Here is a 26,968-nt window from a genome sequence, read left to right on the forward strand (position 1 = left end):
ATAAAGCAATGTTTCATGTTCCTCCATATCGTTTAACTATCAAGATGCTTCCTGGCATAGATTTAGTCTGAGTCTAATAGCGCGCTCTCAAAAAAAAAACCCCAGAAGTAGTTTAGGAGTTAAAACAAGCTGGAAACCTTTCCTGAAAGACAGTTGGGTTTAATCCACTCCGTCTTATGGGGAACAGTTAGGAGCATGGAGTTAGGCTGTGCCATCCCAATTGAAGTTAGGGCCAGAGAAGAGTTCCAGGGCTTTTAATTTGCTTGTACTGAATAACCAACAGGACACAGCTGAAAAAAGGCATCCTTCAGGGTAAGGATGCACTTTTTTTTCGGCTGAGGAAAGTTTCTTCTGTCTAAGCCCGTACTGCAGTCCTAGCCCAGACTGCATCTTGACCACATCCCGACCCTGTGTCTGAACAAAATCAAGGGGAGGGCACCCCTTCTCTCCACCCCACACCCTGCTTTCCTTAGTCAGGGAGATACGCTCTGGGTGTCCTGGTGCAGACAACTGCAAGTGAGGGTGGACTGCCCTGCAGCATAATCTGATGAGGGTGCTGTTGAAACATCATCCCTGGAGATGCTTTTAATGTGAGAATAGCAAAATACTTAGGGAAGAAATCTTGGCGGAGAGCCAGGATATACACTGCGTACTCTGAGTGTTGCTGTTGCAGGAGGAGATGAACAACAAAATGCCTGCTTTGAAGAATCGCCGTATGTTTTCTAGTGTGCTTCTGTTTGACCTTTACTTTCAATCCTCGCTTGTCCAAGCAAGTGATATTTTTGCTAGTCCCTGGAGCTGCTGTGGAAGATGAGTTTCACCATGATTACCTTTTCAACCTCTTTGGGGAGCATGGGTGCAGGCCAGCACATGGTAGGCTCAATCCCTGGTGGAAGTGAAGCAGTGACCTCAAGTAAGCCAATTTATACCCTTTGAAGAGCTGCTTCAAGATCCTTGGCACCATCTGGGCTGTGCAAAGCTTGCAGGGTTAGCAGGCTGCACAACTGATTGTTCTTCATCCAAACCAACATGTAGATTTCATATGCCTCCCCAGGCACAATACAGTCAAAACATTAACATACTTCTCTACTCGATCACCACCCTTTAATTGCCTTTTAGTTTGTTATTGGCTCCTTCATTGCACTCTCACAGAAACAAGCGCCTTCTCCAGGAGGAATATAGGGCAAAAAGTTGCATACTGTTCAAGCCTCTTCTTCCACCTGAACATTGGCCCCCATGTGAAGCTGTTTCCTTTGCCCTTGATGACAAACACAGATGGCCCAGTCATCCTCAGACAGATCAGAAGAATATAGGGTCTTTGCATCTATGTCTGTTCATAATATCCAGAGCTGAGGAGATCTGTGACATGTCACCTCCCCCAGTGTGGGACTGTGCCAAACGCCTGCTCCCGTCAACGTGGAGGTACTGGAAGGGTTGCTGTCGCTGTCACATTTGGACGCATGACCCAGGCAAGTCTGTGCCATCTGGAAGCACGTCTGTCTCAGGACATGAGTTAGATGAAGAGTGAGACACACATACACAGAAATTCTACATCCAAAAGAAGAAGGAAAAGTCCCATGCCTGCTGTTGATGAAATTGCCATAAGGAATCTGTACAAGCTTTAGCAAGATATAATTATGTGCAAGAGCTTGTATAGGAGGCACCATCAGGAATTTAATTCATATGGAAGTGTGACTTGGAAGTTTTTAAACATATTGAACAAGCAAGTGGACATGCCCTTATTCAGAGTGAAATCTGACCTGATTTATTTTAGTTAATTCTCTTTCAGATTGAACTGAGAAGGCTTGAGTTGAGCCCACTACATTTGTGAACGTGAGCTGGTGGTTGCACGCAACGGTAAAATCAGTCGTAGGTCCCAACCTAAGATCTATCTGAGCAGGGTCCTAACTGAAAGCCAGACCATGCAGAGCCACAGAAGAGCTTGTGCTAGGTATTCCTGAGGTCTGGAATCCCATGGTAGCAGCCAGACTTGAGCAGAATTTTTTGGCTGTTAGAGGAAATGCATAATCATCACTTGGAAATGAACAGAGTGACTTGGTTAACTGGATTGCTTTCACAGAGGTGGTGAGAAAAGTGCCACACAGTGGGTTTGTGTGGATTCATTAGTCCACTTGGAAAGCTCATTTGGATTTTCTTAAGTTTCCATGTGTGCATTTTCTAAGCAAAAAAAAAGCCTGATCTAAGTGGAATTAACTGTAAAGGAACTTTTCTGCAAAATTCCAGCCCCCAAATGGTAAAGCCAACAACACACTGAAATTTTGCAGAATGCTTCCATAACAGAGAATCCAATTAAAGAAAATCCACATGAACTTTTCAAGTGGGTTAACAAATCCATTGTTTCCCAAATTTAAACACCCAAAATATAAAATCAATGCAGAGCCACTGAAATATAGGTCGTTCATTCTGGTATTTATAAAAAATTTACCTAGAAGTAATAATGATTAATAGATGGCTTAATACATATTCCTCCAGTTGTTCCTGAGTCAAATTGGCTTCTTATAACCATGGAGAATAATTGAATACACTTGTTATTCACGTGTTTATAATATTTCCATTGTTGTAACTGAGTCACTACAGTGCTCAGATGAAATCCTGTTTTAAAAATAAGCTATATTCAAATTGGTAAAAGGGAAACCTTGACATCAAACCTCAGCAGAATGTGCTTGCTAACAATTAAGTAAACAATCTGCATGTCATGCTGTTGCCCAGTACTTACATAAGGGTGTAAGAAATTACTTATTGGGTCAGACCTCTAGTCCTTCTAGCACAGGATTCCCTTTCCAGCAATGGAATGTGGAATTAGGGGTTAGAAGGTGCCATGTTGGGGGGTGAAAAACCTTGGCCACTTTCTGCTGTCTGTTCCCTTTTTACTGCCCATGCATCCACAGCTGTTGTATTAGAGAAGGTAGAGGGGACACCTCTGTCAATTCCTTTTTGTATCTGTTTTGAATAACTGTTGCCCTTGAATTTTCTTGTCTGACTCCACTGCCTTGTACAGAAGCGAGTCACATATGCTGTCTGCTGGATTAAGAAGCAATTTGGCCTGTTTTCTGATCTTCTACTAATTTTGTTGAAAAACAGTTCCCCATTTGGTTTATCAGCCATCTTCATGATTTTGTAATCCTCAGCCTTATCCTCCACTTCCCTAGCTTTCTTGTCTCCAGACTGAAGAGTCTCTGCAGCCTTTGTAGTCTCTCTAAAGGCAGCTATGCCACCCTCTTGATTATCTTACTTGCTTTTATCTGGACCTTCTCTTACCTCCACTGGGGCTTTCTTGAAAGACAGAGACCCGAACTGCACAGATTACTCAATATGTGAGTGCATCAAAGTTCTGTGTAACAACAAAATTACTCCCCCTGTCTTGTTTTCAAAAACATTCTTGGTGATGACCAGCATTTTGTCGGCATTTTTGGCTGTCGTGGCACACAAAGCCAGTGATTTCAGAGAACTCCCAATGAGGACTCCAGGATATCTTTCCTGAGTTTTAACTGACAGTTTTGAGTAGAGCAGCATGCAGGTATGGTTTAGATATTGCTTTTCCCTAGGCACACAGCATTTATTTGTACTGATGCTCATCTGCCACCTTGCTGCCCACTCATGCAATCCTGTGAGGTCCTTCCAGAGCTCATCACCACGGCATTTCACCCCACTCTTCTGTATCCTGAAAAGTGACCATTCAGTCCTACTTTTCCTTTTAAACAGATATCAGCCCATGAAAGAAGCTATTCTCCAATCCTGTGGCATATTATATTTTTTAATAGCCGTTTGTGTGGAGGCTTTTTGGAAGTCCAAACACAGTTTTTCCACTGGATTTCCAATGCCCTCTCCCTGAACTGCAGCTGATTTCCCTTTACAGAGGCATGTTGACTCTTTCCCGGCAGTCCATATTTACCATACACTTAGCGGTCTCATTCTTTACTGTAGATTCTACTCATCTGCCAGGGAGTCACACTGTAATATCCAAGACTCTCTATAGAAAGAGTCTACTGCTTATTATCCCACCTTTTGTAGATGGGAATTAGATTAGTTATTTCAGTCTTTGGGGACAGTGGCCATTTGTAATGAGAGGTTATACACCTTGGCCAAAATTTCATGTGTGAGTTCCTTCAAGACTGTAGTCCAGGTGATAATTTGGCATTGAACTGACTTGTTTAATGCATGTGTATCAGAAGCTAACAGGTAATCACATCTGAGAAAGTGGGACTGATATAGATCTTTTTCAATATGATCTGCGTATCTTCTGGGCTGGTCAGCAAGCTCAAATGCAACAGGTCACCTTGGCCTTAAGCTGAATACCAGTACATGAAATCTTTGGTAGACACTCATAAAACTGATTATAAATTCATCCAGAATGAATACAGGGGATTTCTTTTTTTCATTTCAGTACATAATAGTTCCAAATAAAAATGCATTTTAGATGGATGAAAATCTTTACAGAATTAGGTTGGATTTAGTAGGCTTTTTAGCCAAAATTTGCAAAACAGTTATGTGGGAATATTTTTTTAAATGTCAGTGTATTTCCCTTTGACATTTTTTTAAATGAAATGTTTCATTTTGGAAATTCCAAACTCCTCTGTTTTGACATTTTTCTAAGTTAAACCTTTTCACCCTTAATTTCAAAGTGGCATTTTTTAATTTGAAAAATTGACCTCCATATAAAATAAATGGTCGATCTTTTTATAGTTTAAGTAACTTGAAGACAATCCAAGCACTTTATTCTGAGTCAAAAGAAATAGTTTAGATCAACCTGGTGTTCTGTTTTACATTTTTTTTTCCCCCCTGGGAAGGAGCACTGGTAATGGAGGGGATTTTTTATTTTTTTCCACGCTGATTTTTGTTTCAGTTCTCAGGTGCATTAATTCCTCTGTCCCACCTGCAATATACAGGTAGCAGAGTTTAAGAGAAGTCCCTCTGAAAATCTTAAGCAACGTGAGACAACATAACACTGCTTGACATAACTCTTGCTGAGATTGCCAAGAGAAGAATGATACACAAAAGCCTAATTAGGGGGTCATTATGGCTCTAGACATCTATACATCATTTAGGGCAGAAGCAAGAGCTGGCTGGAGGAGCTGTCAGAATCTTCAATCCTCACCTACACCCTTTTCTGGACCTCTGTCAGTGCAGATGAACTGCTGATAGCTGAAGTAGTTCCCATTGTGAAGCTAGCTCGCCCTCATAATTTTGTCTTTCTGTACCATTCATATGATAATGGCACATAAGGGGAACTGTGGGTTTAATTAGCTGTTGAGGTGCGCAGGTAGTATAACCACTCCTGCTGCATCATCTCTCTGACACTGAGTTTCCTGTTCCTCTGTTCTCATCACAGCTGATTGCAGAGTGGGCTACCTACTAATTGGGAGTGTCTCTCTTTTACTCTATTTTAACAACCACATGCCTCCTACTCACTTCCAAAAGCAGCCCGCATCTGCGACAGCGCTCCATTTCCGAGGGGATGGACTCCGATGCCAAAACTTCTCCATTGTGGTGAGTCAGAGAAGAGGAAGGGTTGGGAGAGGAAGGGGCTGAATTGCTTCTCTTTACCTTCAGTTAAGGGACAAAACAGTAAAGGAATTGCTGAAAGACGTAATTACAGAAATGTGTTAGTCATACAGAAGTGGTTTGTTTAGATGTTTTGCTAGAAAGCATGCACTTTTGAAATAGGAACTACCTCTAGGAATCCCTGATGTAATTAGCTTCCTGCTGTATCTCCAAAAGGACAGCAACAAAACAGTTGGAAAAGCAGCCAAACCAGTCCAGGGCTGGGTTTCTATCACCTGACTTCAGATCTCAGTGTGTCACACTGAGCTCCCTATTTTAATAACCTCCAGAGAGCGAGAGCATAGGACCTTGTTTGTCTCACCCAGTGCATGTGTTGAGTGAAGATTATGTCCCAAATTTCACTGACCCCATTGCCTTGCTCTCCAGAGCTGGAGCAAGGAGCCTCTAGTGATTTTTTTTCAGATGGAAACATGTTCATCAGAAACATGCACCCTAAATCAGACAAACCCACCCTTGTTTTCCTGAGGATATCTGTCCTGGGGTTTAGCACCAATGTGGATACTCTGATATCAAGTCAGGGTTGTGAAGGGATGAGCGATCTCACACCTCTCTCTTTTCTCCTTTCTTCAAGCCACACATTTCACTGGAAGTTAGGAGTACTTTAATAATTCTCCTGACAAATTAGGTTGAAATTGTCTGCTGGCTGTATAACTTATTAAGGAAGAACACATGAACAGGAAGGAAAGAAAATATTGAATACAAGAAAGTAAACACACATGCCAGGTGATCATGAATAGTTTAAGTTTAGTTTCCTTAGGATTTCATGCAAGAGCAAGCAAACAGAGGAAGACTTTCTTTGAAGCATCTGGTAGTTTAGCTTTTTCGGGGGGGGGGGGGGGGGGGGGGAGGAAGTATTTAATTCATAGTTACGGTATTAATTTTGTCTTAATTTTTTAATTAATCCTTGTCCTTTCTCTTGAAAAATGAATGGAAATGACAGAAGTAGCATTGGCAAAATGTAACAAAAATCACTTCAATTCCACTTCTCTTTTCTTGAATTTCCATGGCAAAAAGACAGGCAGCATGAAGTTAAAAAGTGAGAAAATCCAAGCTCTCAAAAAGAAGTGAAAATGTACAGCTTTTTAAAAGTAAAAACAAGTTGCAAAAATCTTCATTAAATTGCTGGTTGAAATGTTTTTCATAACAAAATGGAAAATGTCACTGAAATGAGTGTGGTTTATCTAAATGTTTTGATGGAACTTGCTTTTTTCAATGATCAAAAAATCCATTCCACTGTTTTCTGTTAGCAAGTGTAATAATAAGACTAAACCCTCTTGAAATCCAAGAGTGGGAGTGGGACAGTCTGCTTCAGAGAAGATCTTACACACTGAAGGAGGAATTGAGAGGCATTCCTCAAATTACACCATCTGCAAAATGTTCTTGCTTCTTATATTTTGCTGACAAAATAAGACTTGTTATAAATCTAGAAGAAGATAATATGGTATTAAAAAAAATGCCCCCCCCCTTTTTTTTTTCTGCAGGAAACTGGAAGGGAAGGAAGCAGCCAAAACCAGACATGTGTTCTGTTAGACATAAAATAGAAATTTCGATCAAAGGAACTTGGGGAAAAATGAGCAAATAAGTATGGTTATGTCACCTCAATATTGTGTGATACCAAGTACCTGAACCTGGACTTAAGCAAATGCATTTTCTCAAAGAGGCCATTCTACCTTGGGAGGGCCTAGAAAAAAGTATTTGGGTTTTTTTTTAATTATTATTTATGCTTTTCATTTTGTTGCTGAGATAGCAATGAAGATGGAGTGAAGAGAGAAATAACATCCAGGTTACACAAGCAAGCTCCGTCTTACAGTAACTGAAAGAATTTCCAGATTATCCAATGAGAGAAGCGTTTAGCAGAGAGGTTGATTCAGCTGAGGAGATGGTTTATCATTAAATGCATCACTAATAATATATTTTGGTGTTCTACATTTTTGTAATACATCTCTGTGCTGCAAATCTATTGAGTGCCTGAGAAACAACTGTTAGACTATTAAATCTCCCTGGTGATAAAACTGATTTGAGCCACCCGACACACAACAAGGCATCCCTCACCCAAGTGTGTTGGCAATCATAAAAGACAATACAGAGACGCTGCATTTCGCCTCCTAATCCTCAAGGTCTCCATCTTCAGTTACCTGCTCCAGTCTAAAAGGCTGAAAAGAGAAGCAGCTTAATTTTGATTTTTCTGTCCCCCTTTCCGGGGAAACTCTGCCTTGCTCTGTTCAGCTCCAGCATTGCTACTCCAATGCTAATGCTGAAAAAAACCAGTGGTCTTCATGTTTGGCATTCCCACTTGGAAACAGCTTAGCTGACAGAGGCTTTTGGGTAGGATGTTTATTAGAGGGACCAGCCTAGCAATCGATACACAGCAGCACCATGTATTCATGACTGCCCCATTCTCCCTTCCCTGCTCCCTGAATATTGATCACATCATAGTTTTTCTGCATCCACCTTTACCTCCGGTGAGGAAAAAACCTGCTACTATCCCTTTGGTTATTAGGTAGTGGGAAGTAGAGACGTGGATATGTCTCTGTTTGGAGGTGTCAGCCTATCATATTGCATAACCTGCGCATGGACTGTCAATGCTGCAGGGTATCAACAGGCTGTAGCTCAAATTCAGTGTGATAAGCAAGGCAGCTAAGCTAAGGATGTTTGCTGGGCTAGATCCCAATCCATCCAAGCCAAGGTGTTATTAGCAGACTTGGGGCTTGAACTGATGTCACTGGAAGCCAGTGGTGTTTGGGACATCCTTCCTCTACAAAAGCTAACCGTAGGAAATGCTCAATTCAAATGCCTGTTAGCTGAACACAAAAAGGAAATTCTGCTGCTATCTGTGCTTTGCTTTTCTTCTTGGCAGACACAGGCATTAAGTTCCTGGAGTCTTCAGCTCAGACCCCCACAGAAATGGAAATGAGGGAAAAGGGAAGAGGTTTTTTTTTTTCTTCTCTCTCATCTCTCAGAAGAGGTGTACAAGCTGCTAAAGGAACCCACTTCTTCAAAATGTAGAACCAGATTTGGGAGTTATATGGCAATATGCTAGCTAGATCTGTAATTCATTCAGATAAACCCATGTGGAATGGAAAACTAGATCCACAAGTGAGAAAAAAAAGGCTCCTACTTTATACTGGTTGTTAGGAAATTTCAAGATGGTTGCCACTTCCCCCATTGACTGTCAGTACGTAACCTTGGACAAATCACATAATAGCTCTGCATCTTTGCTGCCTATCATTAAAACAGGGATAACAAAGCTTCCTTTTTTCATATCCTTTATCTGCCTTCTGTTCCTCATTTACAAATGCTCGGACATACTGACAGTCTTCGATAATGTATATGGACAATGTTTAACATCAGTCCCTTTTTAATTTTCCTTGATGTGTTCTAGATGCCATTTAATTTTATGATGGTGAATGAGCAGCAGTGCACTGATTTCCAGTGCAGTTTTGAGTCAACACAAAGGAATGTGACGGCCCCTCTGCTATCTAATAAGGGTTGTGCTCACTCAAAAACATTTTTTACAGTGGAAGAAAACAATATAATTTGGAAATTCTGCCTCCTTGTCAGACGCAGGTGACAGTTGGGCAAACAGTTATTTGTGTGGTTGCACACATGTGCAAAAGAATTGCCTAAGTTTGTTTCCTGAGGAAACCAGGTTAGAAAAGCATCTCTTGAAGTGTCACACAGCCGTCAGTCATTGACTTTAAGACTTCAGGAGACAGGACTTTCACTGGAGAATCACTGAGATTCTTTAACGCTGCCTAAAGTTCATTATTGGGTATTTCTTTTTTTTTTTCATTGACCAGGTTGTAGAAAGAGCTCTTCTATATACTAGTATTGATGGTGAAGATTAGATATAAGCTAAAGTTAAAAGAAAAAAAGAGTGAGTCAAAAGAAGCCTGTGCTGGAAATTAAATATCCTATCATCTCTGTAAATGCTATCCATTAAATCTCTGGCCAAGGTAGTGGACAAAACAATAAAAATACCAATCTTTACATTCTGGGGGGCTCAGTGCAATCAGAAAATCCATCAGAGGAGCTGCTTTCTCATCTCCTGCTGTCTTTTTGCACATAAAAGCTCATATTTCTCCTGGCTGGTGTTACATCATGCCCAGCATCCCTATGCCAGAAGATCAGCGAATGAAACCTCAGAATGTTTTCTCTTCTCTCTGGCTAATGCATTGCATTTTTGCTAATTGGTCTTGTTTGCTGGGTATTAGGCTGGTTTGTTTAAAGGTTTTGTTGGACATGTCCTTTTAAATAATTATTTGCCAGGTTTTTGGAAGGGATTATGTGTTTGATTGATTTTTTGTGTTGTTGTTTTTCAGGCTACCATATTTCCTTCTCACGTGGCCTTACTGTCTGTTATCAATAAACTAACTTTCTCATGAGATGTTTTTCAGTTAAATTGCTTAGGAAGGCTAGGACTAGGGGATAGGAGAGTAGGAAAAAAAGAAAAAAAAAATCAGAGTTTGACATGAATAAACATAACTCGGCAGCTATACCAGTTGAGAGAAAGAAATTACGAGTGCACCTGCTATCTCAATCAGGATGTAGGAGAAATGTCACACTGTGACTAAGGAAAGTCACAAAGAAGTTGCAAAGAGGTTGGTTTTACATGTGCTCTGGGAGGTCACCAACCCTGCCACTGATAGAAACAAGCTATTAGGTTAAAAGGGCTGATCATCTGCTCCATCGAAGGAACGCCATCTCCTTCCTGGCAATTGCCTGTCTTGGAAGGACAGTACTCAAGTAATCAAGTATTCAAGTAAATAAGCAAGCAGCTTCCCCAGGCAAATTGCTGGCAATCCAGACAGAAGGTAGTGCATTGCTCCCTTCTCTTGCTAGATGATTACATGTTGTTTGTTGTTACACGGATGATTCTCTGCTGGCACAGAGTAGACTGGAGAGTCTTCCCTTTCAGGAAGGAATGAGGAGGGAAAGAAAAGAGTATGTGTTATATTATTTATGTGTCTTCTTTTTTCTTTTTATAGTGTATTAAGCAAAACATTAGAGAGAAGGAGGGATTGATACCTCAAGCCCTGGATGCATTTGATGCTCTGAGCAGCTGCTAGACTCCTCTCTCATGTCCTCTGAATACACCCTAACAACTCTGTGAGTTGAGCACGGGAGAAGGAACAAGCCAGCTCACACAAAAGTGCTCCCAAGTCCAAGTCAACCCTTGGATGCCCAGAAAATGTGAACAAGCTGACACTGTCATTGATACCCTGATCCTTGGGCCATGATCTTTGGTAGAAATCCACAAGCACAGTCAGACCTAATCACTTCAAAAGATTTAGCGGTTCAGATTTATATGAACTGCACAGTGCTGCACTTAGTGGAGTAAACACTGTGTTGTGAGTCTTATTTTGTAACAACTGAGGGCCTGAATGCTTCATTACACTGTGATTGATTCTGTCTCCAGTAGTATGGCCAAACCTCACAAGTCAGGATGCTTCTTTGACATTGCTTAAACTGTCTGGACATCTCAGGTCCACCAAGCTGGTGTTCATGTATAGTGTGACTGCAACTTCTGAGACTTATTTTTGCTCCTGCTACTGAAAAGACCATAGGAATGCAAGCTTTACCATGCTACTTGGGCTTCCGTAGATGTAAGATCAAGAAATAAATACTACAAGTGTGAAAAATCACATTGCATTCCTGCATAAAAGTGAAAAGAGGAGATTGTAGACATGTAGGTGTCTTAACTGTGAACAAAATCCCACCTTTACTCTGGAATGGCCAGTGGTCTGTGAGTTTAAGGGGAGCAAATCACCACCGCTATTATTTTTCATCTCCGCCATTCCCTAGTAGGTAACAGAAAATAGAGCATTAAAGGGCTGAATGGGCCATGAAAGTCACAGCATGCTCTTCCACTGAGGTATGACGTATCCAGCATAAGAAGGGAGTGAAGAAGAGAGGTCAGTTTTGGATGGGAAGCTTTGCTGCTCCCCATCTTGAGTCAGGACAGATTCAGGCCCCAACCTTCCCAGCCCAGCATTTTAAGTATAGCCCATTTGCTTTCAAAAAGACTGCGTATTTGTTGCCCCATGACTGACATAATACCAAGCCTGATGTGATCCATGGAAATCTGCAAGCAGAAGGCTCCTTTCACAAGGTTGCCATTTCTAGAGGGTTGTTTTTCCCTGCAGTACTGTTTTTCTTCGTTCTAATTCAGTGCCAGAGCTGCTTCGGCTTTGCCAGGAATCTTAAGAATATCTCAGAACAGTTGTTCACCATTGAAAATGAAGTTGCTCTGTGTGGTCTGTCACAGCATTTTCTTTCCTGGGAGTGCCCTGGGAGGCAGCTGGTTGCCCACAGTTACAAAACAAACAAGCAAACAACAACAAAAAAACCTCCCTCCAAAAACAAACGAATGAAAAACCCTGAGCCTGTTTTCCAGGAGCTGATATTGTTCTCTGTTTTTAAAGGAGCTGATATTGTCCTCAGGAAGGTTTTCTCACATTGTCCTCAAGCTAAGGATATATGTGTAAGGGAACACACGGTACAAAACGATCTCAGCTGGCTTTAAAATTGAGCGTCATCAGCTCACAAAATACGACCTGATTCTGGATGTAGTTGGACTTGTACTGTTGACTGAGAAAATCCCCTCTGTTTCTTCTTCCTACTTAAGGAAAGGTGTGAATTTAATGTGAACTCATTAAACAAATTGAACCTCTGTTTATACACAGACATTGCATCTTAGTGTCCCTGAGCTTTTGTCATTTTAATTCACTTGTTTCCACCAATAGTTTGGCAATGAGTTTGGGCTCTAAGATTTCCAGAAGGCTTTGATGAGGAGAATTCATCTGGTGTCCCTCCATAAAGTCTGTTCTTCATGGGCCTGGAGGAACACTGACCTTCATAGGATGCTCAAAAAGGCAACAATGAAATCCTGGAGGTATCATTCAATATTGCCAGGCAAAAGCACAACACTATGGCATGGCGTACATGGTTAAATGATCCGATAATGATGAAATTTGAATGAAGCCATACAGCTTTCTCAGACTCAGTCTCTTTCATGAATTTGTTCCCATTACTTGCTCACAGATGTTTTTATGTAACAAGATTAATGGAAGAATATAGATATCTAAATTTTATTTTTAAGCGCCTGTTCAGGTCATTCGCAGTTCAGCATCCTAGAAACCCATCTTCATTTGTCCATTTATTAGTGAGATTACTGGCACAGATTAAATGCATCATCATTGTAAGGAGCAGGCTATAGAAGACTGATTGCATATAACTGCTTTATTATTTCCTCAGCTCTTTCTTATGGCTTTCTATTCCTTCCAAAGCTTTTCTATGTACCCTGGATCCTCCACAGCAATGCCTCTAAGTCCTCTCATCCTCCTCTCTGACACAGAAACATAGTCAAATCTACTTATGGCCTCTTTCTACTCAGCGTGCCACCAGCCAACAGGGCAAAATGCTGCCTGTGCTGCAGCTAGTCAGCTCTCCACTGTGTTTAATGGCCAACTGGGGCCTGTCTTTTGGTTGTGAATCGTGCCGATAGTATCCACTCTCTCATAGTTACAAGTGGACAAAGCCAAAAGCCTTTGGAGGAGATGCACATAACCTACAGAATCGGTCTATTGTAGGATTTAAATACTTTTAAGTCTTCTACTATTCTATCATATTTAGTTGAACTTGGCAAGTGGATGCAAAGGTATTTGGGGGGATGGAGGATGATGCAGATAGATGTACAGCAAGATGGTACAACATCAGGAAACCAAGCTAAAGACGAAGAGATAAAGGAATTAGAAGGAACACAGATCTTCATACTGTGAGATATAAAACTCTAACTGTTGGCCTTCAGGAAAACACTACCCTTAGGAGGGGATACACTATTTAAGAACTATTTCCAGTTCAGTCCTTTAACCTTCAGCTCAGAAATCTGGATCCAGTCACCACAGAGAGAAAGAGGACATGGATGGCTGGATGGAATAAATTCATTAATTCCTGGGCTCCTATTTTTTACCAAGGTTTTTTTTACTGCCAGACCAGGTGAGTTGCAAACTGATGCCCAAGGAAACTGTTTCTGTTTACCACTCCTTGAAACCAGTATGGGATGCTGATAATAAGAATCATCATTTGATGGTGCTGAGTATCTGTCAGCTGTTTCCCTCCAAGGAAGAGGAGCAGATTGAGACATACCATGAATTTTATGCCAGAGTCTCCACACAGATCTGTAGTGTGGCACAGACCACTGTAGGGACAAAGAGTCTGCTTTCTGATGGCGCATTGTCGCCACTCACCATGAACTCCAGCTGCATAAGAGGATGACATTTTCCTTTCTCTGGCTCACCCCACTTCCTCTCATTCCTAACATGTTTGCAATCAGCTTTAAAAACTCCCGGAGTTCATCAAAGGACACCTGCCTCTGATGGATTCTCTAGAAGTAACTCTCAGACGATTATGTTGACATTTGAGGGAAGAAACAACCTCTCAGTATCCTCCCCATGGTACTTCTGTTCACATTTGAGCATTCCCAGGAGTGGATCGATTCAGAAAGATGCACTCGTAGGAAACATTTTCACAAAGGAGGGATCAAGGCCTGTTGCTGTAGCCTTCAGCCATGCTGAGTAGTGTGACCCAATGTGCTTTGCCTGGAGATGTAAAGGCTGAGTGGAAGATTATGTCTGGAAATTGTTCTGCACCAGGGGGAATCACTGTGTAAAAGTTAAAGAAGACTTGTTCGCTGTTTGGACTCACTTCCAGAGAATTATTTACCTCACTAGAGCATTACACATTTTCCTCAGCCTGGCTTTAAAATATCTCCAGTAACACGCTTTCACCATCTCTCCTGGGAGCATCCTTTTGTCTGACAGAAAAAAGGTTCTTGATACTACCAGGGTATGGGAACTCTGCATGGATAAAAACAGCCAGTTCAGTCATTTTTAGAGAATCCAGGAGATAAGTTTTGCAATAGCTGTGTGACGGACTGCACTTTTTGTGCATATTAATATGTGCTAGCAGTGCAAGCAAGTCCTGTTGGCTCTTTGGCACTGCAAACATCATCAGCGGAGCCATCACCTTTGTGCCCCACATTATAAGAAACTCCCAGTTCTAGTCAGTGTACATATCCTTGGGAAGAAAACATAAGGGAGAGAAAGACAGAGCTTAATGTGAAAAAGATTTGTCCAGTGCCTAGGAAAATAGTTTGAGCTTTAAACCAGCCAAGCTCAATTTCTTGCCAGAAGCAATTTGTGTAAGTCAAAGTTAAGTATCTATTCATTTGAGGTTTACCATACAATACTGATCTATTGATCAGGCACCTTTTTACAACCACAATGAGTTAATGTGGTCTGCTGACATGGGTCCTGAGCAAGGCTTGACTTCACATCTTGGTCAACATGGAGCTGACCTTCTTATTTGCTTCGTAATCTTACCTTGTCTTTACTCAACTACATGGGGTAAAACTCTTCTTTTGACCATGCTTGGGGGCAACAGATGAGTTAACTGTGCACTTCAAGGTAGAAATAAAGCATCAACAAGTTTTTTTTTGTGAAGAAGCCTTAAACATGGTAACTATCACTAGAAATCCTGTCTGGAATTCTGACAAGAAAGCCATCTAGTCAGCTTTATGAATTCACCTATTCACCTAACTCATATCTTGTACAACATCACTCTTGAAGAAGCCTAGATGGGAGTCTCAAAAGGCAATGGCAAGTCTCTGCCAAAATTGGTCCAAAGAAGTTTCTGCAGAAGGCACTGAACTCTTCCAAATGTCCATATTTTCACAGTCCCAGATTTTGTCCCATGGACCTATTAGATTGCTGGAAGTCTTCCAGCAGGCAAGATGGGAACAAGTTACTTCAGAATTAAATACACTAACATGAACCCCAAAGTCTAAACAAACAGTGTTCCTACCTTGCTACAGCATCCTTACCAAGTCTTTCCATAGGCTACTGCCACTGTATGACAAACAAAACAAAGGCAAAGGAATGGACTGGGTGCAATAAAATGGGTGACTGACACTGGAAAAGCTTACAGGCTTAGTAATATTTCCCCTCAGCTCTTGAAAAACAGAGGAAAACACAAGCAGATAATCAGCAAGCAGTTAGTTAGCGTTCCTTCCAAGAAGGAAGACCAGGGCTAGAGATGCAGTGACAGACGGGATTAATCTTAGGGACACCAATGAGTTATGGTCCCATTTCTTCGAAAGGATGCAAGTTCAGATTCCTTGCACAGTGTATTGGGCATTGGATGCACTAATGGAGTCTGAAAAGCCTACAGTGTGCTTCCTCTGGTCAGGAACTGGCACTCGGCACATACATCTGTTTTGTGGTCTCAGTATTAAGTTTGCCTGATACTTATGCCATAATATGTCATATAGGTTGAATAAATATTCCTTGTTATTTTTATATTGTTAGCTGTCATGTTATGGAACTGCTGCTGAGAAATTCCAGGTTGCAGCTTGAAAGGAACTACAGTCTCAAAATAATGGCCTGCCTCAGGGCTCAGCTCTATCCCTGCTCTTCTTAGCTTCTTCACAAATTACTATAAATCAACTCTTGGCAATGGACACGGGGGCCAAGTACACTGCTTTACTAAGTAGTTCAGGAGATCGCTCAGATGTTAACTAAGATGTTCATTAGCATAGGACTAGTCATTCAGCACTTTTTGGAAGAAAGAAAGGAGGAGAAGAAGAAGTATAAGACCGAATTCTCAACCTTGTTTAATTTCCTACCCCTCTTCCCAAAAGAGTTGTTTGAAGACCGAAACTGCTTCGAGTGGACTAGCTGCTTGCAAACTAATGTTGGCAGTAACCTGAGTTTCTGAAAGACCCTGCAGGCTCACCAGCCATCCCTCAAGGCTACTTTGCCTGGGAAGGACCTATGCACTGTAGGTGTTGAAGGACAGCTTTAATCTGGATAGTTTTTACAGGATCTACATGTTTTCCTTGGGCTATCTTAAGTGACAATCCAGTAAGATTTCATTAGGATTCCTATATAAAAAGCAGAACAAGAGAAGAAGATTCCGGAGGAATTCTTTTCAAGCAAACGTGGGTAACAGTACAATGACAGTACATCACTGTAGCTGATTGCATGACCATCATGATGTCAAAAAATAAAGTGCAATGCCATATTGAAAAGATCTGGGTTAAGATGACACTATTTTGGGCAATTCATTTACACTGAAGGCAACTGTCACATAAAAGAGGGAAATCCTGAACATAGACTAGATAGAGCTGCCCAAAGATTGAGCTTTCATCTTAACACCCAAAGAGGTGTTTTTCAGACTCTTCTATCCAAGCAACATGAAGTCTTGCAAAGATCTTCGTAATTTTGTGAAGTGGCACAGGATGAACCCAAGTGATGTCATCGATATATACGGCTGAAAGGTGATGCCAACAATCTGCCTTCTCAGATTTTATTCCCTAGCCTATCTGGGGATAAAGATCCATTGCTCTTGCCTTTGCTGTTATAGCCACATATCAACTGTGGTCAAAAATCATTGGGATAGGAGGCTCTTTCCCTTCTGGATGTCCTTAAAATACCTCATTTTGTTACTGAATGGTTAAACATTTTAATTCACATGCTTGACTTGACCATCTATATGTATAGAATTGGTTAATGTATGTGTGCACCTGTGAGTGTGCATATACAGCAAATCTAGAAGGATGGTAGCATGAGATGTAATATACAGTAGGATCCAGGAGAGTGAAAGAAAACTGCCTGAAATTAAAAATACGCTCACTTGAATAATTTTCTATAAGACTACTTATGCTGTTAAGTCCTCATCCAATCAATACATTACTTGATTTCACTTTAAATGATGACATCTTTTTTTTCATATGTTGTTAAGTCTAATTAAAAGGAATTAGTCACGAGAGTGACAAATTTTAAGCTAACTACAGAATTACTTCATGTGGCATTTATTAGAGAAGTCAAACATGGCAAGAGTTTTAACCAAACTGGCAAATTCAGCAAAAGTAATGTCTTGGCATCAAAATTCTTTCTTAAAATTAAGTAAAAGTCATTTGTTATTAGGGATATTCTTTTTTTTTTCTCAGATAACTTCTTTTTCTGTACTTTCTTTTTGTTAGGACTGGAGAATAAAGAAATTGTATAATAGTGAGTAATAAAATCTGTCATTCTTGTGAGTAATGCTTTGTAATTAGAAGAAATAAAAGTAAAGTAAGTACAATGGTGTGTGGTGTGCAGGGCTGGGGGTGTATTGTTGCGTTCAAAGGTTTTTATATTAATAATGATGCTGAACTTTCAACACTTGAAGGTTCTGCTTGAATTAGCATCAAAAGGTGCAGGGGTTTATCTGTACTTTCAGTTCCACATTCTGCCACAGCTATATAAATCTTTCACACAGAGGGAGCTGGGATGAACCCAAATCTTTCATCACTAAAGCTACAAGCTGCAAGCATGAGAGCTTTGGGGAGAAAACTCTATTAGCTGCTAAAACCCCGACTGTCTTTGCAATCCAAACGCTAGATGGCTGAGTTCCCCTCTCAAATGCTCATGTACACTAGGTCACGCTCTGCAACAGGCGCCAGTGGGATTTACTATTTCCCTCTTCAGGACTGGCAATTCCCCAGAATCGACCTTGCTGCTCCTATTGTGCTTCTTTTGCTGTGGAAGCACATGAAAATGCCAGTCCATTGGTCTAGAAAGGTTTTGTTTGATATATTTCAGGTCCCATGAACTTTGATCAAGTTCAAGGTTGTGTTTCAGTGGGCTGGCTGGCAGTGTGTCCTTAAAGCTATGAACACTGTTTTTCTCGCATTATGTTGGTCCTTTGCTGGGTTTATCCAGAGTTTTAGCTGTTGTACTCTCTCCGGCTCTGGAGCAGATGGGTCTGATGGGGCTGCCCCAGAGCTGGGGATTTTGGAAGATGGATATTTCCCTGCCTTGGGCAGTGAGATGGAAGATCTGCCCCAGAACTGGGTGCGCTGGGAGCCACCTGCAGCTGCTCAGTAAAATTAGCATCCTCATTAACTGGCATTTAATGGGCTTGCTAATTGCCAGCTACTAATGAAATGTACAAGAGTGTCAGATTTGCTGAGCAACTTCTGGGATCTGGGAACTTCCAGTTCCATGGAAATGTGGATGATTTTTGCTTTCTTCCTCATTTAGACCAAGAACATCTCTTTCAAAAAGACCAAAAAATTGTAAATCCTGATTTTCAGCTAACTCTCCTGTCTATTCCTGTCTCAGAGATTCTAGGGAATGTTGAGTCCACCACCTCCACTTTTAAATTACCCTGAAATATAATTACTGCCACTTTTTGGAAATCCTGTCTTATTTCAAGGCTAAATTTTGCTAACTTGAATTTCCAGTTATTTGATTCAGGAATACCTTTCACTTGTAAGACTCAAAACTACTAAAGTTGCCCTCCTCGATATCTCAGATATTCTGTTAAACTATGAAAAACTACACAAGAAATCTGCTTCTTATCCACTTTAATGAACTGATGTGATTTTACACCCTAAAGTTCATATAATGTAGCCCTTTCTTTGAAAACGCTAGCTTGCACTATTTTAACACTTTTCTTCAAGTGAGGGTGGGATGTTGTATTTTAGTAGCAGCCTTCATTATACAGCATGCAGAGACATGATTTCAATAAATAATAAATCAAATAAATACATTTTGTAGGATTGTCTTAGTGCTTTTATTAGAGGATTTGTTTAAGAACTTGTGGTACATCTGTTTCGATGATTTCTAGGACCTACTCAGCTTCCTAATCCCTTCAGTTTCTGTTTCCAGAGGTAAAAAAACCTTTTACTTGGCTGTCTTCAGTGCACTTTGACCACTAGTGTGGTGTTTGGTATCTTTGTGATGGTAACTTGTCCTCTTAATTATTAATTCTATAATAATCCTAATGCTGTATGCCAGCTTTCACTAAACAAACAAATCAACAAAAAGTAGCATTTATATATATCAGTGAAAAAAAGTATTGAATAATGTTTGCTCAAAATCTGTTTTTAGGGTGATTGCAGCGAAAAGATACAATTCACTGAAAATCCTTCCCTCCCCATTCAAAATAGCGTTTAATGTACTGAGACAGGTTTTAATTGATGTAGGATGTGTCTTTTTGTTGCTTTATATGGCAGCAGCTTCAATCCAGAAGGCACGTGGTTACAATCTAGTGAAACCAAAGTAGGTTATATCATCATGACTTTCTTTATCAACCAGACAGGAAATCTCCTTGAAAAGATAACAAGTTTCTTTGACGAGACCTACTTTCCAGGGAACAATGTCATCTGGTGCTGTAGCGATATTTTTAACTTTGAATTTTCTTTTTTGATGAACTTCTGAGTTAACAGTGATTTTGCTTGCTGAAGATCAGTCTTTACAGTCCAGCATTTTAACTCCATTAAGTGTCCACAAGCCCTCAAGTCCCTTGAAAGGTCTCCAGTTTTCCAAGATGTGTTAAAATTAATGCAATCCCAAAACAGATTCCAACACTCTGTAGATTTTTCTAAGTTGGAGTATCAACTTACATGCTGCAGAAGTTCTCAAATATTTCATCGCAACACTTGTGGCCTCAATTGGTAGAAATGTTTATAGGTCAGCTTAAGTCTATTGGGACATTTACTCTCATGACGGGACACGCTAATATGGGTGCACTGGGAATGTTGCAACACTCACTGTGTACGCAGCTGATCTATTTTGGCTGTAGGCCTGGGGATCACGAATGACAGGAGAGTTTTGCTGCATCCAGGTGTTATAGCCCTTCTTCTTCTACATAGAAGAATTTATGGCTACATTTTGTCAGACTGAATGTGTGTCTAGGCAGTATTCTGTCTCAAACAGTGGTTCACGCATCATGCCTAGTAAAAAGTAAAAGATAAAAATATACTGTTATTTCCATGATGTGTTCTCTAGAGATGGGTGGCTGAGGAAACACTGCAGCCACAACGCTTGAATGTACTCTGCAAAATCAGAAGAGAGTGGTTATTTTCTGATCCCTTGTACCCATGATCCAGAAGGCAGAGCGAAGGTTAACTGCTGTGCCCCTTTCACCCCTGTTGCTTTGGCATGTGCAGAGAGAGATGCAATATTCTTATTGGCACATTGGAGCTCTGAATTCCTTAATCTGTTTGCCCTTTCTGCAGCAGTACTTCCATTTGGTAAATAACCTGGGGAGGGGAGCAATGAAAGTAGTGAGGCAAAGCAAAGTTATTATGAACCCGTTGAAATGTATGAAGGAACTAAAATGTGAGATGGGAGAGGAAAAAGAAAAAAGTATGTCCCAGGGGCACATTTCATTGCTCACTGGGCGTCAGGTTGAATAAGTTACAAATAAACTGTCATCTTAAGTGCTACCAGACACTGACGCAAACAGAAAGTTAAAACAACTCCTCGAATATTATAGGCAGCAGCTTTTGGTGCTTTACTGCATCTGCAGTCCTGAAAATCAAGTTGAGTCTATGTATTGGCAGTGACTTTGCTGCTAGACATTTAATATTTCGCTTTTCTTTTTTTTTTTTTTTTTTATTTTTAGATCTTGATGGTCTCTGTTCTGACTATACTGGCATACACTGGCTTGAAAAGATTTCCACAAGACTGTTGCTGGTAGACTTGTGGCCTAGGAAGGTCAGCTTAACATGTACCAGCTTGTGGTGACCATCCACACTGCACACAAGCAAATATGGATTTAGTCCAAGCTCTGAAAAGAGAAAGTCAAACTGCAGGTTGCAGGAGTATGTGTTGCTCCATTATGAACCCTGTTTTCACACTATTCCCTATATGCCCACTACTGGCTACTGCCGTGACATTTTCTTCTGCAGTGACACCATTTTCTTCTCTGGTGACAAATTTCCAGCCTTCAGCAAAAGTTTCTCCTAAGTATGCATGTGAACACAGACACAGATGTAAATCAGATTTCACCTCAAGCTTTTAAATGTAGTCCTTTCTCAACTCCATTCAGTATTTGGCCAAGGGCTGAACTTCATCTTGGCTTGCTCAGGAACGCAGAGCTCAGTATGCTCCAATACCTTATGCGCTAATATCTAGCACTAGAGAGTATGGCTATATAGGAGAGCCCTTGCTCAAGTTTGGGAACAAGATTTGACAACCTGAAGTTAGATGTAGGAGGATTGTGGCATTCATGGTCCTAAGGTCCTTTTCATTGAACATAGAATTATTGAACCCTGGAGTGGGAAAAATGGAACAGATGGGCTTATTTCCAGACCTATAATGCCATGGTTCAGGCAGCACGTTTCATCTATGTCTCCAGGCTGGTTATATTTGCTAATTAAAAGTAGTTTCAGGTGGATAAAGAATAGCTTATACATTTGCTAGCAGAAAGGAATAAGTTATATTTTTTTGACTGTGGTAGGTACCACAAGAAGCCACAGGTTTGCCCTGCAGGAAGAAAGACATTCGGGGAAAAGCTTCCTAATGCTAAGGTTAGTGAAAAGGTGAAAGAGATTGCCCAGGAATTGCAGTGCCCATCACCAAAGGTCTTTGAGATCAAGTTAGACTGATTTCTTCCAGGAATGAGGAAGGCCATGTAAACAAGCAAGAAGAGACAAGTACCTTCATAATTTTTGGCTCTCAGTTTTAGGCTACCTTCAGATGAAAACTGCTCTGCAAAATAGAGTTGTATCTCACTTGTTATTTGTTGGGGCTGAACAAAGAGACTAGATCACCATCAAATAAAACCTTCAAGGTTAAGTTGAATGTGCCAGGCACCACTGAGAACAAAAAGGTTTTAGCTTTTCCATTATTTCGTAGTGCACTATAGGCACCGACTTGATTTTCTGATCTGCAGCATAGAACAGAAGTTATCCTTTTGGCTATAAAATCCCCCTCCCCCAGTTAGGGGAAGAAAAAAGATTCTTCCCCCCCAAAACATGCTCTCAGGCTCATAAAGACCAAACAACCCCATCCAGACAGCCCTCAAGAATCTACTTTCCATTAACGAAGTGGATACCTATTCTTAGCTATTTTCACATACAGTTTAATATGCAAACAAAACCCTTCCTATCTCCTCAGATGAGATTCTGACATTACCTAGTTTGCCTGTGAAATGTGGATATGTTGTTCTCCCTCATGTGGTGTATGTATAGCACGTGCTCTACTTAGAAGGGAAGCAGAAATAGAGGTGTGCGTGCATGCCTGTAAATCTGCTTTTAGAAGGCAGAAATCCCAGTTCCTTAAGCACCTCCAAGTCCACTCCATAAATCTCTGCTGGGAATTTTATCTCTGCAGAGCACAACTTTTGAAATTATGCACATATTGAGGAACTTGCAGAAAAAGTGGGGCAACCCAGCGTTATTTTAAAATGTCATCTTCGTACCTTACTGACTTGCTATCATATTTTCTGCAGCTTTCACATCATGCTAGTTGACCGGACAATTTGTTAAGGACTGTGTGGGGAATGCTGAAATAAACTGTTAACCACTCTGAATATTGATGTTCGAGGGAGTAATAAGCTTCCGAATAATTTCTAGAAGTGGGAAACTTTATCAGAGTGTATATAAAGGTAACATGAACTCCATTCAGATCCTGTGTCTTCATTTCTGATAAACACATTTTGCAACACAGATATTAACCTCCCTAATATGAGAGCTGTGTGGAAAATTAATTTATTATTTTTCTTGTGGTTTGCAGCATTTGTGGGAAAGAAAAAGCCCGATAGCATATTTTGCATAGAGTCTGATCAAACATTGTTTTTCTCTGGTAAACTGAAATGTAGATAATTCTTTCACTCAAAGGGAATGTTTCACTTCAGTGCTCAGTTTTTGATTTCTGTTAAAAAATACTTCTGATTGATTGAACAAATGTCATTTCCAATCAGAAAATCAAAAGATTTTATTTTTAAATAAGATGCTTTATCTTTTATAGATTTTGTGCTTCCTGCTAAGTTTTTTTTTTTTGTCTGCCTGAGACCCAGTAATTTGTGAAACTAACACAAACTCAGGAATAACTTTGAATTTACCAAACAGGCATTTTCCATCTGTTCTCAACCCAAGAATTTAGGTTTAGTGGAATCTTTTAGTGGGAAGAGTGCCTCTGGGATGGACCATTACACTAAGTGCTCTTCAGATCTGTCACCTCCACATTAATCTGTCTGGCATATAGTATTGGGACTTTAAGAGCTACTACATTATCAATAAAAAAACATTGATAACATAGTAGTTAGTTAGTAAGTTCCAGGAGGTCTCTGATGCCTATATAAGAAATCTTGCTGCAACATATTCTTCATCCAGTCATTTCTCTGCTGAATTTGATTTTTTAATTATGAGTCTCTTCATCTGGGGAGGTGTAAATGGGCACTCAGTTACTGCTCTGCGAGAACTGAAAGGGGAAGAAGTGGAAAAAGCATAGGTAGGATGTATTTTGTGCATAAAAGATGTCCCAAGGATCACGTATACTCAAGCTATAGTCTAGAGGTATGATGTGACTCTTGAAGGTCTCTCTGATTCAGGTTTAAGCCGGGTGGCTCAGCTTACAGTAGCAGGAAGGCTACATTGTCATGAACTCCAGCATTAGTACTCCAATTCACTGCAGCTAAAATCTGCAGCTTAAACCTAGTTTTTGCAGCTACTTGTCTTTCACATGTTGCCTTTCCAGTTAAATGTGCCCTTAGCTCTATCTGTGTCAAATGAGCTAATGCCAAAGAAGGGTCACTTGGAGTTTCATCTAAATACAAATTATCTTCTGTTCCAGCTTTAATAAAGATCCTGTCATCTGAATTAACAGTTGATTGCATTAAGCAGAACGGACTCAAATCCACTGTCCCTTACACGAACCATCCCTATAAGCAAAAAGGACATATCAAGTTGAAGAAACAGCCTTCAAGTTGCCTTGTTGAAACCCTTGGAGCTCTCCCCTTTTAAACTCTGGGAGGAATATACCCCTGAGAAAAATAATGACTATTGCTATTTCTTGGTAGGTTTGTAGTGCCTCCTCTGGACAAAGAGGACTTCTCCGGAAACAGAACTATCCCCCATGATTTTGGTGTCCTGAAATGTGTCTGGACTTTTACAGGCAAGCTTATAGCACCAGTCTTCTGTCCTGTAACAGGGAAGGAAAGCAGTCACAGCAGTTACTTGCTGGCACCTGCCTGGCAGGAGCTGTGCACCCTGAGAAACTGTAAATGAAGGTAGTGGTGAAGATGTCTCCAGATCACTAACTCCAAGGGGGAGGGATATATTGAAAACGCTCTTCAGTGGAGAGGAATTCATTGTCTACATGAAGCCATCCAACTACATGGTGTTTATCCTGTGCTGATCATCTAGAGTCTCTCTTCATTCAGCAGAGAGAAGTGGCTCCATGGGATGATCAACACTTTCCTAGCAATGGAGTCCAAGCTGACCAGCGTTTGCATGTGCTAGGTGCCAGTCCTTTCCCATCAAAAGCAGTAGCTCAGTCGTTAAAGCACCCATGGTGCTTGGTGGTTTTGTCCAAAATGGAGGAGTTGCTAGGTTTTTAGTTATTTCCAGAAAGACTTGGATTTGGACACCCAGATCACTGACTAGAACTTATCCATCTTTGATGGGCTAAGGCACACCATGAGCTTCATTTCCTTGTGCCTGATGATTCCCACCAACTAGATACTTGGGTGGTCCTTGGGGTGGGACATGGAGCTCAATATGGACTCATTAGCCCTCAGGGGAAAAAAGCCCTAGGAGAGGGCAGGACTTGGGTGAGGTAGGCAGATGAGAAAGACCTAGAACCAAAGGCAAAAAGTGTGGCTCAAGCTGCAATCAGCCAAGATACACCTCCTTTTTTTTTTTTAATGAGGAGTATTATGACCTATAAATCCTGAAAGCTTCTCATTCAGTAATGAACTCCTATTTTCAAGGACTTTATTGCTGTGTGTGCAACAGTTCAGTATCTGGGCTCAATTGACTGTGGCAGATAAGAGAAACGAAGATGCATAGGTGCAGATGGTCACATGAGGCATTTGCATATCCTTAGTTTTATAGCCAGGCTATCAAACAGATAACAATGATGGGACATTGCAGACATTACCCTCTGGTCAAGAGTTTTAAGCACTTTGGACTTGGCAGGGGTTTGTGACATCCAGCTGGAACTTCTCATGCCAGGCAGGGTTTCACCCACCTCAGTCCTGCCTTGGTTTGCATCCAGCCTGCATAGCAAAATGGTCTGGCCCTGTGAAAGAAATGGGGAGCGGGGGGCACATTTCTATCTTTAGGGAGGACCATGACTTATCTGCCTTCTTGGCTCTTTGTATCTGGACAGTCATACTCTTAGACAGGAGCAAAGCAAACTGTAGGACCCTCACTGATGGAAATCCTGTAACTGTGGGACTCAATGCTGCTGTCTGAGCAGGCATCTGACACCTTCTCAGATGTCCTGTTGCCTGTCCGCAATATAATGCAAGAACCAGGATGGACTGTGTCCCTGGAATTAGTAACTTAGAGACACTTGGGTTGGGATCTACCTCATCTCACCTTAGAGAACTCCTTCGGAGCTGGTCACATTCAATCCCCTTTATAATAGAATCACAGAATCATAGAATGGTTTGGGTTGGAAGGGACCTTTAAAGGTCATCTAGTCGAACCCCTGTGCAATGAGCAGGGACATCTTCAACTAGATCAGGTTGCTCAGAGCCCCGTCCAACCTTACCTTAAACATTTCCAGGGATGGGACATCTACAACCTCTCTGGGCAACGTGGTCCAGTGTTTTACCACCCTTATTATGAAAAATTTCTTCTTTATATCTAGTCGGAATCTACCCTCCTTTAGTTTAAAACCATTACCCCTTGTCCTATCGCAACAGGCCCTGTTAAAAACTCTGTCTCCATCTTTCTTATAAGCCCCCTTTAAGTACTGAAAAATCTCAGTAAGGTCTCCCCGAAGCTTTCTCTTCTCCAGGCTAACAGCCCCAACTCTCTCAGCCTTTCCTCATAGGAGAGGTGTTCCATCTCTCTGAAGGAATCTGAAGAGGGAAATTTTTAGGGTGTGATTCCTCAGCACCTGTTGAAAAAAAGAGATAAATTGTGCCTTCAGCCTTGTGGCATCTCTCTCCACCAACTGTGCAGGGAGCTGAGAGTGACTAACTCAGGTGGAGAAACCCACCTTGGGCAAGAGCAGAGCTGAGATTGCTCTGCCTGCAGTTATCCTAGAATTGGGGAGATGGGAGGGTAATGGTCCAGAATTGGTCGAGTGATGCACCTGACTTGGCTTGGTCAAGGATACAGTCATCCTATGGCTAGTTACTGCTTTAGGAGAGCTAAAATGTCTTGAAGAGCTCTGTCCCAGAGGCCAGCTAATGCTGGAAGAAGGAGTCGACAGTGTTGTCCTGCCCCAGATGCACTTACTGGCATACGTCTCCAGACCTGGGCATCTTCTACAAGTGCTCTGTTTCACCATCGGGCTATAACCAAAATCCACCTGTGGGTTTTCTGTTGCATTAGTGCCTTTCCGAATGCACCAGTGAAAGCATTTACCTATCG

Source organism: Gymnogyps californianus, chromosome 2 (assembly GCF_018139145.2).
Source record: "Gymnogyps californianus isolate 813 chromosome 2, ASM1813914v2, whole genome shotgun sequence".
Lineage (NCBI taxonomy): Eukaryota > Metazoa > Chordata > Aves > Accipitriformes > Cathartidae > Gymnogyps > Gymnogyps californianus.